This window comes from Leguminivora glycinivorella, chromosome 4, assembly GCF_023078275.1.
Source record: "Leguminivora glycinivorella isolate SPB_JAAS2020 chromosome 4, LegGlyc_1.1, whole genome shotgun sequence".
NCBI lineage: Eukaryota > Metazoa > Arthropoda > Insecta > Lepidoptera > Tortricidae > Leguminivora > Leguminivora glycinivorella.
The window spans coordinates 2,588,801-2,608,168 of NC_062974.1; the positions used below are offsets into that span (position 1 = coordinate 2,588,801).

At 36.9% G+C, this 19,368-nt stretch overlaps 1 protein-coding gene across 1 annotated transcript in view; it reads left to right on the forward strand.

The window, feature by feature from the left end:
- Window positions 1-17,401: 17,401 nt before the first annotated feature.
- Window positions 17,402-19,368, forward strand: part of LOC125225300 (kinesin-like protein KIF21A) — a 112,328-nt gene continuing 110,361 nt past the window's right edge. The window contains 1 exon segment of the mRNA XM_048128943.1: window positions 17,402-17,708. The gene's annotated coding sequence lies outside the window, so the exon portion shown is untranslated.

A 19,368-nucleotide genomic window follows, 5' to 3' on the forward strand; every position in this document is an offset into this window, starting at 1 on the left:
GTTTGTCCTGTTTCAGTGTGGCATTATGAATATTTTTTAGTAATAAATTCACCGTAAAGCGCAGTAACTAGGTTTTAGTGATGTATTTGTAACCGAAATTACAATGAAAGTCTTTAAATACACGGTTAAAGGACTTTAGCCGTGTTTAAGCGTAGTATTTTATTTAAAAAAGTGAATGTTATAAAATGTAATAACGCAATTAAACGGCTTTAATGGGAATTTATGAAGCTTATGTCAAGTAACGTTGTTATAGTTATGTATCGTGTGATAAAACTATGAAGATAAACAACTGCTAAGCGCTTTAATATAAGTTATAGAAGACAAATGTGGGTTTGCGGTTTTATACTATTGAAAAGGGTTATAAAATAGTGCACTTAGCGAGGTATGTCGACTCTGTATCTCGGTAACTAAAAATGATAAAAATATGATTCCAAGACCAGTCGATGGGGAATTCTTTCCTATTTAAGAATATTTATCCAAATGAAAACTGGTAATATGCAGCTTAGAGGGGTTTTAGTGATCGGACGGCAGCGTAGAAGGCGACTATGGGATATGGGTTAAATTGTGGCGTAGGCGAGAGGCTGGCAACCTGTCACTGCAATGTCACAATTTCGTTTTCTTTCAACCCCTATTTGCCAAGAGTGGCACTGAAACTTGAGTAGTTCATGTGCTCTGCCTACCCCTTTATGGGATACAGGCGTGATTGTATGTATGTATGTATGTATGTAATTTATGTTACCGTATAAATAAAGTGTCTTGCCCCCCTTCTGCGCACATATTTTCGTGGCTGAATCGTTTTGGCGGTTCACGCGCTGCGTTCGCGAGTGAACCCGTTGCGTTAATAGACACTAATAGCCGCGCTGCACAAACCGGATTGGTTGCCTCCTAATTTGAAAGTATAGCGTTTCGCAAGCGTTTTTCGCGAGTGAACCCGCTGCTTTCGCCCCACTTTCGGATCGCGAATCGCGACAGTACTTTCATTGCTACACTGCACAAACCGGATTGTTTTCGAGTTCGCATATTCCCGGCGTTTCGCGAGCGTTTACCGCGAGTGAGCCCGCTGCTTTCGCACCACTTTCGCATCGCGACACTAATTGCCACGCTGCACAAACCGGATTGGTTGCCTCCTAACTTGAAATTATAGCGTTTCGCGAGCGTTTTTCGCGAGTGAGCCCGCTGCTTTCGCACCACTTTCGCATCGCGACACTACTTTAATTGCCGCGCTGCACAAACCGGATTGATTGTCTCCTGACGCGCGAGTTCGCGCGAGCGCTGCCCTCTATACGCCGATATCGGTCGGATGAGCTTTTGAATGCATTTAATGCACTACTGTTGGGCGAAATGCTTTGATTAAACACAATACTTGGTTGGTAACGTTGCATTGTTTTTGTTACGAACTTTTCGTACAGCATTTGCTGTACAAGCACCTAAATATTATGGAAAATAACTTAGGTTTGAAACTAAATGCCATAATGGTACATAGTACATACATATGTTTGACAGTATATTAATCGGTTGAGCTTTTTAACTAAATATGGGGATGCGGAATAACTTACCGAATAAAGTGTACTGGTTTCCTCCTTTGTCGAGTGTCTTCACTGTATTTATTTAGGTAATTATAAATATATTTTTAAAGGTTCCTTTGATATTTCTTTAGTTCAAATTATAATCTTCGTAATAAAAAAGTATTTCCATCAAGACTTTTTATGTCGTTAAGCAAATGATTTAATACATATTAATCTTCGTAATACTTATAAGATCACAGTTTTCTTTCTTTCCTATTTTACTATGAAATAAGTGTCACTTGGTATCACTTAAGTTTTATTTTTTACACCTTGCCGAAAACACCCGATAAGGAGGTCAGAATAATATTTTACCAAACAGTTTTAAATTGAGGTGCAAATAAAATTATAAAAAAATATTATAATTGAAAAAAAACCTAATTTATCTGCAAAGTAAAGTCAATGGTAGAATTTTTGTAGTTCATTCATCATTCATCATTTTTATTAACTACTTAGTACTTTTTAATCGTACCAGGGGCCATTTCTCAAAACTGAAAGTTAGTTCTTGAGCTTATCGTGGGACTCAGTCAATCTGTGTAAGAATGTCCTATAATATATTTAAACTAAAACAGTGTATATGTAATATTGTGTAGTCCTGTCTAGTTCGTTAATTTTATTCAATTTACCTATATAGTTGTGTATGTATAGTTTAATGTAATGTAACCTATAACTTACATGTTTGGTTTACCTGTTAGTGTAAGTTGGTTGATAATAAATGAAATGAAATGAAATGAAATATTTATATTTCTTTTTTTCTTTATTTATCTCTTTTCTTAGATTAGGTTTTTTACAATATGAGTATAAAAGTAAAATAAAATAAAACACTTACAAAACAATATAAAACATATAAACACATTATAAAAAACCTAACCTAGGGTGCCGCCAGCAGCTGGGCAGGGCCCAAGCTGCCGGTGGTTAGGGCTGCAGAGAGAGGAACCGTCGGACTATCCGCGCCGTGTCCAAGATCACCGCCTTCTGCATCTGACCCTTGATAATATTTCTTTATTTTTATTTTTTACAAAGTTTAAATAGAAATTGGATTTAAAAATAACTTCTATGCATGTTTTTTATGTATTTATCTGATGCTTTATTTCGTGCATGGTATAAAATATTTTATTTTAAGTGCAGTCAAGTTTCCTATACTACGCTACCTACGGACGCTACGAATGAAACGCGTTGATGTCTTCTGCAGGCATAGATAAAGACATACTATGTATTGTCATCATCCTCCTTGCGTTATCCTGGCATTTGCCACGGCTCATGGGAGCCTAGGCTCCGCTTTGACAACTAATCCCAAGATTTGGCGTAGGCACTAGTTTTTACGAAAGCGACTGCCATCTGACCTTCCAACCCGAAGGGTAAAACTAGGCCTTATTGGAATTAGTCCGGTTTCCTCACGATGTTTTCCTTCACCGAAAAGCGACTGGCAAATATTAAATGACATTTCGCACATAAGTTCAGAAAAATTCATTGGTACGAGCCGGGTTCGAACCTGCGACCTCCGGATCGAAAGTCGCACGCTCTTACCACTAGGCCACCAACGCTTGGTTACATACTATGTATTGTATTACTTCGTTATGCGAGCTTACGAATGGTGCCGATTCATTAGGGTTGAAATCTTTGATTGATGCAAACCTACTATTTTTCTGTGTCTAAAAAACTAAATAGGTGTCAGCCAGTCAGATAAGAAAGAACAAAAAGATTCCCTTTTGCTGCATACTTAACGCAGCAAAAGGGAATGTACAAGTTTCTAATAGGGTGGCAACGCACATGTGACACTGTTTGAGTTGCAGGCGTTCATAGGTTACGGTGACCGCTTTATATCAGGCGCGCCGTATGCTTGTTTGCCACTGACGTAATATAAAAAAAACTACCTACCAAAAATATTTTCGTATGAGTAAATAGTGTTCTTTGTCGAATAATGATATAATCTTGATATGTATTTATTTATTTACTTATTTATTACACACTTTAACCACAAGTATCTTTTCTCATATTGCTAAAACTAATCTTTACATTTATTTTTTGCATTCATCTACTTACAACAAAATAGACAAATACTACAATTTAATTAAAAGTAACTTAAAATAAATATTTACAAATAAACTAACTACATATTAAACCCCGCTCCTTATCGTTTCTGGTGCAAAAGTACCCATAATACTTAAGGCGTTACCCCTTTCGATGCTTATGGATAACTTTTGCACTAAAAACGATTTAGCGCGATTTTGTTCTCAATCGCAAGAATCCAAACTCAAGATAGTACCTATAGCTATTAAGACTAGGCATAACACTATAGCTAGCTTAAATTTAAAATAGGCACTGTAGCAAGGCTGCTGGCCACATTTTCTCGCTGTATATCGTAAAACTATGTATATTATTTTCTATAAAGAACTTACGTCATTCTCGGAAACTAAAATCGAGACACATTTTAGGAATGGAGTAGCACAGTAATAGCAGTATCCTCTTGACTATTAATGTATAAATTGAACAAGCAGGTTCATAAAGTTACAATACAATGTATGCAAATGAAGTTACTAAGTTGGTAAACAGCTATGGTTGTGTAATTAAGTCATCAAGTAAGGAGATTACTGCAATTGCCCGCTGTTTGTGACGAATAAAACGCAGGATGTATGGATGGAAATGGAGCTTTATTTACATAGTCAGGTACTTAAATATGCCGTTTACAAGGATGGGTACCACGACGCTCTAACGGGTAAATAGGTAATTGCTGTAATTAGTATAAATAATTCGAGAAATTTTCTTCCCCATGATTAGCGATAATGTACCTAACTACTCTAGTAATTTTTACTTGAAAACGACGCAAAAATTGGTAGGAATAATCAATACCGTAAAGTTTCATATCTTCGCCTGGGTTTTGACACCTTTTCTAAAAGATCACCCAAGTTTGGAGACATTTTAGTCCGTTCTGGCAAAAAAACTCCATTTAGTACTCTGGACCTTCAGTATAGTCCTCAAAAGGTTCGAATTTCATTGGTTAACTTGGTAATAAACGGGCTTAAAGGTGATAGGCGAAGATTGGGTGCTTTTCCCTAACTTCGCCTAAGGCATGCTTTACCGCTTAGAATAAACTTTTATGTGACTTAAACACGTTAAGTCGTATATCCTTACAGTGGGATAAAATAATATGAACTTTAATTACATAATTTATATAAGAAACTTAGACTAAACTATGATTCTTTATTTCAATAATTATGATTTCTATAATTTTGATTTTTTATTTCGAAGCACCTACTCTTTTTGATTATGTTTTTCCGCCAGCTCTTCGGTCACCAGTTACCTCAACCAAACGCTTCGCGATTTCTGTGAACAACTTGTTCGCGCTGGGACCCCATGGACCTAGAGTTTCTACGCCAAAAGGTACAAAAAGGTATTCTTTGCCCCCGGACACATCTGCCGGGCAGATCCGTACGTGTATGGCTAGCTAATATGTCCAAATAGGACACCACAATTACAAAATAGATGAAGTAAATCAAAAACCGCAGTTATTTCTGAATAGACACAAGGTTAAAGTGTCATCCATTAATAATATCTACAATAAAAATAAAAAAATAAATCATTTATTCATGTACCAAAAATAGCAGTTATAAACAGGCCATAAACTATATTAACACAAAATAGGCTTCACAATCTACGAGTATAACGACGCATGCTTTTATTACCCGTGAAAGCCTGGGAGCAACGTGTGAGTGCCATTTCACCTCCGTTATATGACTAGATAGGATTCATAATGCTATCTCACGGTAATACAATGCTCGATATATTAATTATATATGTAACATAACAGTTTTCATCACCAATTATGTTTTCCCCTCACTAGCTCGGAAACACGTGTTTTGTCCTTTAATACCAGCGGGTAAAAACGCATTTTATCCACTAGTGGGTAAAGTAATTTGACCTTGAATAAAGTCAAATTAACTGTTTTAAAATTGATAAAAGTAGGTGAATCTAGTAATAAAGATGATTTACCACCTGTGGAACTACTGGAAGCAGTGATAAACGTATTTTTTGCGTTGTAGTTTCCTCGCTTTAGTGAGGGGAAAAGTTTTGTGTTACACTCGGGTGCAAATGTATTTTACTTCTCGTGTGTTAAAAAACTCGCAAGATCAGGATTCTATTCTCGACTCACTCGCTTCGCTCGTGGTTCAATTATAGAATCCTTTCACTTGCTCGTTTTTCAATTCCACACTCGGCGTTAAAATACAACTTTGCCCCCTTGTATAACAAATAACTATTTTAGGCCAGACTAGCTTTTGGACGCCTGAAACTCAAGAGTTGCCGAACCGTGACATTTTTGTAGGTACTCGGCCGTTCATAATTATTTGTCACTCGTAAAAATATGGATATTGTATTTTTACTCAGCTTGGGTACGGAAAAAGTTCACATATCGAATTGATTTAGAGTTTTGTCGCTTACCATAAAGACGAGATGTGCTTGTATCTATGAATAAACTGACAAAGCGGCTTTATAGCAATCGACAAAGTGGGACGTTTTATTAAACACTCTCACATATCGTAAAAGAAAATTGTAGTATGTATGGAATGCATATAGACTTACTGCGTTTCAACTTTGAGAAGCAGCGTGAGATACCTACGAGATTTTTTCAAAGTAGTGACGATATGTAGTACCTCTGTCTTTTGGTTGTTGTATCGCACCTGTAGCCAGCCGCAAAGATCTTAAAACAATGCACCTGCGAATGTTCTGCAAACTTAAACTGTACAGAGTTCTTACGAACTGCCTATCAATAGGGAGTATTTTATATGTTTTATGCATTTTAATTTACTCGTACGACGTTGTGGTGGCGATTTAATAGAATTTTGTGGTGAACGCCGTCTCGGTCAGTAACAGCTTATGTATAAACAGTATTTTAACTCCTTAAGGCCCACTTGCACCAACCACTTAACTTAACTCAGGGTTCGTGGGCTGTCATCTGTCAAATTCCATATAAAATGGTGGGTTAACCCTCCATTTTCGTTGGTGCAAGTGGCCCTAAATGTGTAATATTTATAGAATTGGGTATTAAAAGTGTATGGTGACTACGTGTTTTCGATTAAAAATGTGTGTATTTTTTTGACCACCGAGAACGCTGTCAGACGTCATAATTCACATTATTTGGCGAAATTTGCTTTTTATCTATTATATTATAATATTTTTTTTATCTGTTAAATTTAGTATCTATTTATTATATTTATTATTTCATTTATAACTAAGTACAAAACTAGAACTAGTACTTACTTAAAAATTAAAAAATATATGAAAATTTATTAAAGTACCTATTAACTAGGCAAGGTCACCGAGGAAAAACTAAGTATAAAACTCAATCGAAGTCATGAATATTTTTTTTTTTGCCCTGAGAAATACGTGCTTAAAATCTTTCGATTTCTTCATTTTACACCGTGTATATAATTTCACGGTTATTTATTTTAATTTCGTAACTAAGAACTCGATTCAGATGTATACTGCTTTTATTAGGGTTATGACCTTATTTTAACAAGACCCTGAAAATCAGACACGATGATTTGTAATGCATATGAAATGAAAGATTCTCGAAGTTTCTTGTCGTATCAAAACCAGTGACCTTTTTTGCACATAATAAAAATTTCTGTCACACTATCTCATTACACGAAATATTGACTCTCTTTAATTAATTGATTGGAATCCATACTTAATATTATAAATGGGAAAGTGTGTGTGTCTGTTTGTTTGTCCGTCTTTCACGGCAAAACGGTGCGACGAATTGACGTGATTCCTAAATATCTCGAGGACTACAAAAAACTTTTCAGATTTTTACTTTCAATTTACCCACCCTTGCGGATGTATATCGTACTTCAAATTAATACGAGGTGTTACGTAAACCATCTTCTGTCCAATAAAGTAAAAACTGTTTAAATCGGTTAACATTATAAAGAATTATCCCTGAATAACCAGGTCGCGCAAATTAGTTAGCAAATTGACCGGGAGATGGCGCTATACACTATAATACTCATTAGTGCCTATACTTTTGTCTTCTAGTCAAGTCATTAGAGTTATATGAAAATATGAGATTATTTTTAGTAGGTAGTTTGAAAGAAAGTTTGTACGGAACCCTCGGTGGGCGAGTCCGACTCGCACTTTTCCGGTTTTTAGGGTTCCGTAGTCAACTAGGAACCCTTATAGTTTCGCCATGTCTGTCTGTCCGTCCGTCCGTCCGTCCGTCCGTCCGTCCGTCCGTCCGTCCGTCCGTCCGTCCGTCCGTCCGTCCGCGGATAATCTCAATAACCCTTAGCATTTTTTAACATGAGATAGTTGAAGGGATGGAGTGTCATAGGCTACTTTTTGTCTCTTTCTAACGCGAGCGAAGCCGCGGGCAAAAGCTAGTTTGGAATAAAATAAAAAGAACCCCGCAAGTCCCGCAACTGATTACTTAATTTAGATTTTGGCGTTTTATATTGGCCAAGTTCAGGTTTTTTAAACAGTCTAAATATTATAAACTGAAATAGATATCATACACGAAAGAAAAAACGACAAGGCCCATTGGCACAATTTTTTTTATTAGCCTGTTTTTGTGTCCCACTGCTGGGCAAAGGCCCCTCTTTCCTTTCCTCCCCCTCCCACCCCTCTTTTTCTCCAATCAACACTATCGTTTGCACTTTCCCATCGATTCGGATTTTTTTTTCCAAGTCGTCGGACCATCTATCCTTTTCGGTCGTTGAAATGAATATGCTGATTAATCTATACTGTGGCAGAGCTCGATAAAATGCCTGCGAACTATTTTATTGCCTTCACTCGCAGTTCAATAGTTCTTACTTCAGCTGCCCTTTATTAGAAGCCAGTCTGTACATGGCAGCCATACAAATATGTCATACATTACCATTAGAAATTTTAACTATAAAACTCCCGTGAGACTCAAACATAATTAAAAATATTTTTCACCACACCAACTGGTAAAGGCTCTCTTTGCTATTCGAAAACAGATAGCAAAATTGCATTTTATCCACAAGAGTGCAAAGTAATTTCATACAAATTTTAACTTGATGTCTTGCGCTGGCTGTTAGAATTTACTTAAAAATAATGATTTTGAATTCTAAATATTGAATAAATTGATGGATTTGATTTAGTTTGATGTTTTATAGTCTGTATTTTGTTGGTGTGGTGAAAAATTTTGTGTTTCACTCGGGGCAAAGTTTGTTTAACCTTCGTGCCTTGAAACCCTCGCAACGCTCAAGATTCCACTTTTTGAACCTCTCGCTACGCTCGCGGTTCAATATTGGAATCTTTCGCTTGCTCGGGTATCAATATTGGCACGTGCGGTTAAACAACAACTTTGCCCCCTTGTAAAACAAATAACTATTAAGCGGGTTAAGTCGATATAGCGTTCGACATGTTTCGATCCATTTTCGAGGACCTTTCTCAAGAGTAGCGACCCCGCCTTTACATGTCAAGAGCGCGACGCATACAAAGGTCCTCGAAAATGGATCGAAACATTTCGAACGCTATATCGACTTAACACGTGAGTAACCCGCTTAAAATATTTTTAAATACCATTAGAAATATCTACTAATACAATTTAATACCTATTACAGCAACCTGAGCAACCACTCAATTGATAAGAATGGTCCTGGCCCCGTTGCCGAATGGCATTTCTGCGATGCGAAACGCCGCAGAAATGTAGTCTGGCTCTGTCACACCAATACGCAAGAGCGATAGAGATAGATAGCTACGAAAGAGATTATCGTGAGCGTTTGTACATTCGGCTACGCACACTGAAATTATAACAGTTTATACCTCTTTTTGGAACATAATTATTAATTCCTATTTAACGATTTATAGACAAACTTATTTTAGAAAATGGTGATACAATTTTGTTTTCATATCCTATACACACAATTTTTTTGTGATGTTGAATTCGATCCCTTACTATTTAAGTATTGATTTGAAATTTAACATCGCATTTTGTTTTATCGCCACCCATAGCTGAACTTTAACGTAAACTACCATTACTACCAATTACAAATATGAATAACAAGCACGTTTGTATAAACTAGCGTCGTTAGGCCGGGTCACACCGAGGGCGTTCGCCCCGACACGCGACGCGGGCAGCGTGTGAACCGCCTTTATTTAAATCCACTTTAAATCTGACGCGTTGCGTTGGGTCGCGGTTGGGCGGCATTCCGATATGCGGTGACATGTCGTGGTGATATCGCTTATTGACTATTGGCTTGGATTCCTAATTTAAAAAAGTCAGGACTAAAACTGTGAAGTCTGAAAGTCGAAATGTTCCCTGAAGTATAGTGAGAATTTAAGTAACTTATTGGTAACTTATCACTTATCAACAAAATAGATAACTGTAATAGACAATATTATGTGTATAATAACATACCTATAGTTTTATATTATGCCCATTTAAACTTTATTTCAAGTATATTCTCTCGTTTAAACAATAAATGTCATGTTGCAGGAATGTTCTGCGAACATTCTCAAGAATGTCTCCGCTTTTTGGGAATGTTCTGCAATTTCTGCATTACTTAGTTGGAACTATTTATTTATTTATTTTAGTTTATGGAGATCCAACAGATATTATTACAATATAACACTACTAAATAAGAGATGGAAAGCCAATAACAGGATCACACTTATAGAAACAATACATATCAATACATTTGGGTACATATTACTCAAATGAAAAGCGTCAACGCACGGACACAAACACATTGACGTAAGAATTCACACCAAACTTGGTATTCGACAACATAAGGGTTGAAGTGGCTATATGTATATCGTCCACGTCTACCGTCAGCGTCTGGTGACAAGCAAAACTTATCAATTACGACCCCAAGTTTATAATTAGTCATATGGCAAAATAAACTCGATTTTTATTTAAATACCTTTTGTATATTTTAATTATTACTTTAGTCATTTAGTGAGTATTTATTTATTTATTTAAACTTTATTGCACAAATTATCAATAAAAAGTACAAATGGCGGACTTAACGCCTTAAGGCATTCTCTACCAGTCAACCATTTTGATTTTGAGTATTGCTTGATAACGATATATACTTTTTTGGTAAATATTCATACCTATTGCCTACCTAGTGCTACACCACACGGGAGCTGTCGAAATCACGGGGAGAGGCCTTTGCCCACAGTGGGACACATAAACGGGCTATTAAAAAAAATTGCCCACTATAGGTTAATACTTGTATTTTTTATGAAGTTATAATAACAATAACTTCCTCTCACAACGTATCAGCATTGCGATACAGCGAGGAAATGTCGCCAGTATCCTTGGTACAATGCCTCAAGGGCCTATTTTAGACATTAGCTAGCTTTTAAGTTTAGTCTTAGTTTCTTATATAATTATGTAAATAAAGATAACAATATGATTTCGCTGACGGTGGTCCGCCTGTCGACGTACATATATGGGTATGTCTTTTCTGCGGCAGTAGTTCGGCTGTCAACGTACCAGCAGCGGCTGGTCCATACAAGCCGATTCCCACCGGCTTGCCTAAAATTGATTACTAGTAAAAAGTACCTAATGTTAAGGTAGGTTTCTTTTTGCTCAGTGTTGCTTAGCAGAAATTTTCACCAGCCGCCAATGCTACGTACTGTTAGCGATTGGGTTAAATACGTTCTAAGATAACTAGCATTTGTGTACATTATATGCCAGCTATAGGTACCTATATGTAAAGTGAAAGGATAGCTGAAGTTATTTCTCAAACGCTCACTTTATCTGCCAATCGTACAGATATCGGTATCGGTACGAAATATACGAATAGATACGGAAGAATTTAGTACCTAAGAGCTGAATAAATACATGTCTACACTTTAGTGCGTTTTCAAATTATTTGGTCCGATATCGGATGTAGGACCGATATCCCATACTTTTAAGCCGCCATCTTTGATTTTTGCCTTTGAAATCCGATATCGGATCGGATAATGTGAAAACGCACTTGGTACAAACATGCAAATTCTCTTCAGTAAACTAAGAAATGGATACGTCTTTCTAAAGACTGACTACAAAACAGTTAATGTACACATATAATTTGTGGATTATGCCTGACGGTGTTAATATGTGTACGCCTAATAGGGAACTCCTTCTCTCTTAATAAGATACCTACATGTCTTTAGTTTCAATATTTAATTTTATAAAAGGAAACGAGAAAACCTAAGAGAAATTGTGTCGTACGTTTAGTAAGGACGACTAGGGCTGGCGCAATTGCTTTTCTATACCGTCGCCGTGCTAAATTATGAAACCAATCTGGCCCCGTAGCCGAATGGCATTTCTGCGATACGAAACGCCGCAGAAATGTAGTCTGGCTCTGTCGCGCTAATGCGCAAGAGCGATAGAGATAGATAGCTACGAAAGAGATATTATCGTGAGCGTTTCGTGAGCGTTTGTGCATTCGGCTAACGCACACAGAGTTGTTATGTTACTTTATGAGTCTAACGTCTAGAGATCACAGAAACCAGTAAGTATACGCAACTTTGTGCGTGATTGCAAGAGTTAATTGGAAAATCTGTGGTCAAAGCTCACGATAAAAATTCTGACCGTTATGATTTTTTTATCAACAGTATCAACACACAGACACATATACACTTTACTTGAGATGTGTTAAAATGGTCAAATGTTATTATTAGCGCCATCTAGCCGAAAATCGACCAAAGTTCCGAGGTAGGTTTCTTAAGACTTTATTTGTATTTCACGGAGTGAGGTATTAAGCTATATTATTCCTTTGATAAAGGTAATGCCTATCCCGATATTAGGAATATGATCGCACCGGTAGCCTTTCACTATATTTCATCTAACCTTGTGGGGAAAGGTGTTCATTATGTTCATAATAATAGTTATTTGTTATACAAGGGGGCAAAGTTGTATTTTAACGCCGAGTGTGGAATTGAAAAACGAGCAAGTGAAAGGATTCTATAGTTGAACCACGAGGGAAGCGAGTGGTTCGATAATAGAATCCTGAACTTGCGAGTTTTTCAATTCCACACTCGGCGTTAAAATACATTTGCACCCGAGTGTAACACAAAACTTTTCCCCTCACTATAGCGAGGAAACTACAACGCAAAAAATGCGTTTATCACTGCTTCCAGTAGTTCCACAGGTGGTAAATCATCTTTATTACTAGATTCACCTACTTTTATCAATTTTAAAGCAGTTAATTTGACTTTATTCAAGGTCAAATTACTTTACCCACTAGTGGATAAAATGCGTTTTTACCCGCTGGTATTAAAGGACAAAACACGTGTTTCCGAGCTAGTGAGGGGAAAAATCTATTTACACTTCATGATGTCGAAGACAAACAATTTGCCTGATTATAAGCAATCCATATAAGCAGAGCAGCAAGTGCTTTATCGGCATTTAATATGAGCGTAGGTATATTAACGATTTTTTTCTTTGGAGGTCGTAATGATTGGCAATATTTAGGGTGACTTTCCACAGTAAGCTCTGCCAGGCAGTTTCGTTGACACGCAAGTTACTGCTACAGCTAAATGTACCAAGTGTATAAAATAATCATAATTATGCACACTTGAAGAGCTATTGCCGATTAGTTGACACCCTTCTGTCACAACTAGGTATTTAAAGTCGCATTTTCTGGTAGGTACACTACACTCTCGAGCACCTAGTATTTTTACCTTACACCTGAAATGACGATAATTTACAAGTCAACTTTAACGTAACTTCATAATATACATTGGTCCAAAGATCCATGCTCGCTTAGCAATCGAAAGCACACTGCATGGCATGGCGAAAGTAAATATACGAACGTAGAAACTCGTTGAAGCACGGAATCGATATAGTAAAGTATTATTTATAACCAGGTCAAACGATTCGAAAAGAAAATCCGTTGAAAATAACCCTGTAAATATGATTTATTTATTTAATAATCTTTATTGAACAAAGGACCGCGATGTACAATAGGCGATCTCAATGACATATATTATAAGGTATTCTCTACCAGTCAACCTTCAGGCAAAACAAATAGGTATATCTACTTTGATCGGGACGGCAACTGCCCAGGATACGTATAGGTAACTTTATAATTTAGTTGCCCATATCTATATAAATGTTACAAAAAAATATGTAAGAAGATCAACTTAACTGAGAGTATACCGACTAGGTACCATACAAAGTAGTATACTACCGTTCACAACAAAGTCACCATTCATTAAAAATAAAGTCAAAGACCTCAATTTCGTATAAATAAATTATAATTTCATAGATTCGGAGACAGACTAAAAAGTATGCAAAAAATCTTATACTTAATATTTTTTGCCGAAGTATAAGTGGATAGTAATTTAATAGACGTCTGGGAGCTGTACATCCGATCAACGAAGCTGTTAACCTTGAGAATAAGTAGTTGCAAATGTGTTGCAAACTCATAGAGGCAGAACTAAAACTGTGTTGACTACCTGGCTGGTCTGGCCTGCGATTTGTGTTGCCAGGTCGATGAACTTTATGGACTAGTCGGTAGCACAAACTACTAAGAAGATACTGAACTTAAATCCAGGAAAGCTATTTTTATGATTATGTATGTGCTAAGCTTTACATTAAAATCAATAAATCAATCAATCAATCAATCAAAATATTTATTCGTAATAAACTACATTACATACAATAATTTGTTGCAGTTATGAATATTTTGTATGTACTTGTACTTCAATGACTAAATATTATTTTCTCAGTGTTTCTTACAAATTAGGAGCTTAGTAAACCCTGAACAGCAGATATGCTACCTTGATTTGCCTTTATATTTATATAATATATTTGTGTATGTTTTTATATGTATATATTTTTTTGCTATGTATTGTATGTATTTTATTATTTAGGTATAAATAAAATATTTATGTTTATGTAACTACTTATTTCTTAGTTTTTGATGTGTGCAGTTTTATTCTACACGTAATTTTCATGTTGTCACTACCCGTTTCATTGTTTCTGGTAATTTGTTTCCTGCTACCCAAAGGTTGTCTGGTAGAGATCGCTTTTAAGCGATAAGACCGCCTGTTGTTACCTAGTTTTAATCGTTTTATTAATGTAATCTCCTTTTAATAAGTGGTGCACAATAAAGTATATATTATTATTATTATTATGTGTTTCTCCGTTTTTAAAGTCTCGGGTCTTTCGAGCCCGGTCATTTATAAGGCGTGCGTGGGGATATAGATCCAACACGTAGAGGCCGTTTGGAGATATTTGATGTCATGTAGAACGCCTGCTGGAACCCATTCACAGGTACAAGAATAGATACCCGTGAATCGGTTTCAACAGGCATTGGAAACTATTGTAAATAATATGGATAGAATACTGGTCTATGGTTTAAGTTTGGGTGGAAAAAAGATTGGGCTATTGCAGAAAGAAATCGGACACCCTGCCATAACATTGTTGGCACAAGTTATCTAGGCAGACGGTGACTTGCCACTCGGTAGATGGGCACCTGATTCGCCATCGTAGAGACGGCCAGGCGCAACACCGGCATGAGTGGCTCAGGGGTGTCGAGAGGTGGTGCTGCGCTTTCACCGAAGTTACTCGCGGCGTTATGCCCTTTAACACTTCCACCCCTGGAGCGACAGCTCAGACGTTCCTCTCTGGACGGCCAATGAAGGCAAGCCAGAGCTGAGAGTCCTGCGGGTCCCCTTGGGGTTCCACTCCGGCCGGCGAAGACACGCCGGAGACGGAGACCCTGACCGACTCTCGGGAACACTCGGGTCCGTGGGGTCGTCACTCCCCAACAGCTCGCCACAAGCTGCCCTGCGGGCTTTATTATTATTATCTTACCATATCTCGGGACCATGGGGTCCCGGACTTTTGGGAGGCATGTGTGGGGCCGAAGCCAACAGCACAGAGGCCCTTTTAGACACTTTAATCTAAAGGCAAGGGATACACCTGGCGGATACCATCCCCGAGCGCACAATATGATACATCCGGAGATGGTCCCCGCCAGGTGTAAAGACTATTTCAGTGCAGCACTTTTGTGTTGCGATGGGAACTAAGGTCATAGGCTATTGTTGTGCAAGTAGGATGGACTGGATAATGGTCTATGGGGGGAGACTATCGGACACCTGCCATGACAACTAGTCTCAAGATTGTAAAAGACAGGCGGTGACTCGCCAACTCATTGAGTGGGCCCTGCAAAACGGCCGCACGCATGGTGCGACAACAGAGCAACACTTGAAGAGTGGCTGAAAGGTTGTCGAGAGGTGAGACTGCGGTAGCCAGATCCCGGTGATCCGTTCAGCAGGCCGCCGGCGTTATGACATTTTACACTTCCAACCTGGAGCATAGGTCCCGCTCTTGCGAATCCACTCTGGCCGGCCGGTTAAGGCAAGCGCAGAGGCGAGGGCTAGATGGAAGTGCCCTGTGGAATAGGGGTCCGCGGTGTCGCCACTCACCGTCAGCTCGCCACAAGCTGCCCCCGCGGGCTTATTATTATTATTATTGTTCTAAATTAGGGAACTCAACAATTCTTCGTCTTATACATAAAAGACTTTCGCCCGATTCTTGCTTCTTCAATATTTCATCTTTGTTTTTTGATATGATGGATAATGTACTCTCATGTATTCCAAACTGAACTGCAAGGTCTTTTCTTTTCAATCCACTTTTCACAGCTTCAATCGCTTTTAACTTCTCAGCATATGTTAATGCTTTCAGTTTTCGTTTTAAATTCATTTTCACTCACAGTAGACACATTGGGCAAAGAGATGCTGCCAGAATGAAGGCTAAAAGATACTCACAGTAAGAGGTACATAATGTTTTTCATTTCAAGTAGGTGTTATTCGTATGTTGACCCTCCAAAAGCAAGTTACACACAAAGGTAAACTTATCTTATATTTGCAAGATAAATAAAAACAAAATTAGTCAAGTTTCCCATGCGAAAATACTTCTCGTTGATTGGAGTATAATTCGCCTATCACAGTGACTCACTTTTAGCGACTAAATAAAGTTGAGCCCTCTCTGAATGCGAAGACTTACGATTTGTGGGTCAACGTAAATTGATGAAGGAAACTAGACGTTTTAAATTCTGGTTTCGAACTGGGCCACAAATCTAAGGATTAAGAGAGTCGTAGCTGCTAATGTAGCTCAAAAACTTAGTTATTATTAGAGTTAGAATATAAGTGGCCTTTGAATCTACATTTTCAATGTTTTTAATGGCCTTTCCATTCTGAGCTACGTGTCCCCAATGTTTCTGGGTTTTGTCCTAGATAACGTAAATAATGACATGCCTAATTAACTTTATCCGCTTATTTGCCAATTACGATGACAAACAATATTGTAATATTTGCCAAAGTTATAATGTTATGTTCATGAATCGGATACTCTGAAGGTTAGTTGGCAAGTATTTTAGGCACTTAAAATCTAAAGTAAAACCCAACAAAGAAGCTCAAAATATAATTATGATTTATGATACAGATTACAATTGATACAACAGTACTCGACCTACCTAAAGTTTATAAAATAAAATGAAATTATTTGAATAATAAACTTAAATTACGCCATCTGTGAACACACTTATGTATTATGTTAGTATTTGATATTAGCGCCATCTAGTTGACATATACGGCACAATTGCCCCGTATACTGGGCTACTAACAAGGCGTTCAAAACAATCTCCGTTTAAAAATTTAATAAACGGTAACAATTTTAAAGATTCAAATACACGATTACACATTCATTAAATTATTAATAACAAAGTGTATGAAAGTTTAAATTGGTATTTGATTACATACGGTTAAATGAACGCAGTTAAAAGATGCAATAAAAGCAAACATGGCAACTCTGTTTTTGACAGTTCACCGATTGCCGTCTGCTATTGCTGTCACTGTCAGTTAGTCAATTCGAGCGAGCGATGGTGAATGGAGAGCGGTGATGCGCTTTCTAATCGCCATCTAATTCGATTGTTATTACACGCGTCTAAAACAAAATAACGTACGCCTCGAATACCGCGTCCGTGGAAAATGAAAGTTTGTGTTAAAACTGGATAATTGTCCGTACACGAGGCGAAGCGCTCAATTATAAAATTATTTTACAGTTTATTTCTCAAAAGATGGACAAAACTCTCGATCGTTGTCTGTTATTTGTGTCCTAATGCAGTGTTACGTGAAATGTGATGTATTGTGGCTGATTTGAGGATTACTTAGCTATTTGTAAGTATTTTCGTGTGTGCATTCGGTTAGAAAGAAGTGTTTTGCAAACATCCGTTGCGTCCCCTCTGGTCGAAGTACCTCGGCATTGTGTTCACTCGGCATTATGACATCAATTTCTCAACAATGATTGGTGTCAATAGTTTATCGGTGGTTTCTTATGATATTTTATGTTTTGTTTAACACAATTTTATATACCTTAATCGCATTAAATACCATACGTTACTTTACTAGCCATGGCGCCCAGAAGTCGTGTTTTGGTTTGACTTTGTTTTGATACGTAAATTGAGTTATAAAATGAGATAATCTCTGATAAAAGTAAACAGATAAGAAGCATCACCTTGAACACATTGAACACTATAAATTTGACACAAGTATTGCCTGTATGTTTATTATTATTTAATGAAATAATAAATAAATAAATAAATATTGGGGACACCTTACACAGATCAACTTAGCCCCAAACTAAGCAAAGCTTGTACTATGGGTGCTAAGCGACGATATACATACTTAAATAGATAAATACATACTTATATACATAGAAAACATCCATGACTCAGGAACAAATCGTCACTACTTTGAAAAAATCTCGTATCTCACACTGCTCCTCAAAGACAAAACGTAGTAAGTCTATATACATTCCATACATACTTAATACATTTTTCTCTTCATTTACAGAAGAAGATAAAAGTTTTTTCAAAGTAGTGCCGAAATATCTGTGCTCATCACGATTCGACCTAGCACCGCGGCTAGCAATGATTTATAGGTTCTGTTTCTTTATTTACTTATTGTTATAAGAAACTAAGACTAAACTTAAAAGTTAGCTGATGTCAAAAATGGGCCCTTGAGGCATTGTACCAAGGATACTGGCGACATTTCGGGCGATTTTATAATACATATAGGTTCCTTTGTAAAAGGTGAAACAAATACTTAAACAATTAGCTGTGAAAGACAAACACAAATATTTTCACGCAAGGCGTTTTTGTCACAATTAATTTATCCTAGCGGCCCACCATACAAAAAATTTGCCAATAAAATTTGAATCAATGTTACTAGAAAACAGGGCTGAATTTCTATTGTTTGAAAATCAAACGAATCAAAACAAAAACAACTCAATTCCATTTAAAGTAGATTCAAATTTTATCGTAGGTATTTTTTCCTAGTATTAGGATATTACAGCAATTCCCGTCAACTTTGTACAATGCCACGTCAGCAAATTTTAATTGATCCTATTTTGTTACCAACATTTAGTAATATAATTCGACTTTCGTAAGATATATACAGGATAATTGTTATAATTAAGAAAATATAGATACTAGAGAACCTTAATGACGAAATAAAACTTAATAAAATCTCAATTAATCAACAAAATCTTGGTAACAAAATAGGAATTAATAAAAACAAATTTAACTTTTCCCTTAATTTTTGTACAAAGTTGACGGGAATTGCTGATTAAACCCCAGGAGGTTAATAAACTTCCACAAAATTATAATATAAACATTTGGTACAGAAAACCCAACTATCAAGTAATTTATGATGTTGTTCCCAGACTGTACAACCTGATAGTTAGATTTATGGGTTTACATAATAATATCACACACTTTTTGATTGATTGATTGATTGTCTTGAGTGGTGGTGGCGTTGAATATGTTAAAACTCTTGT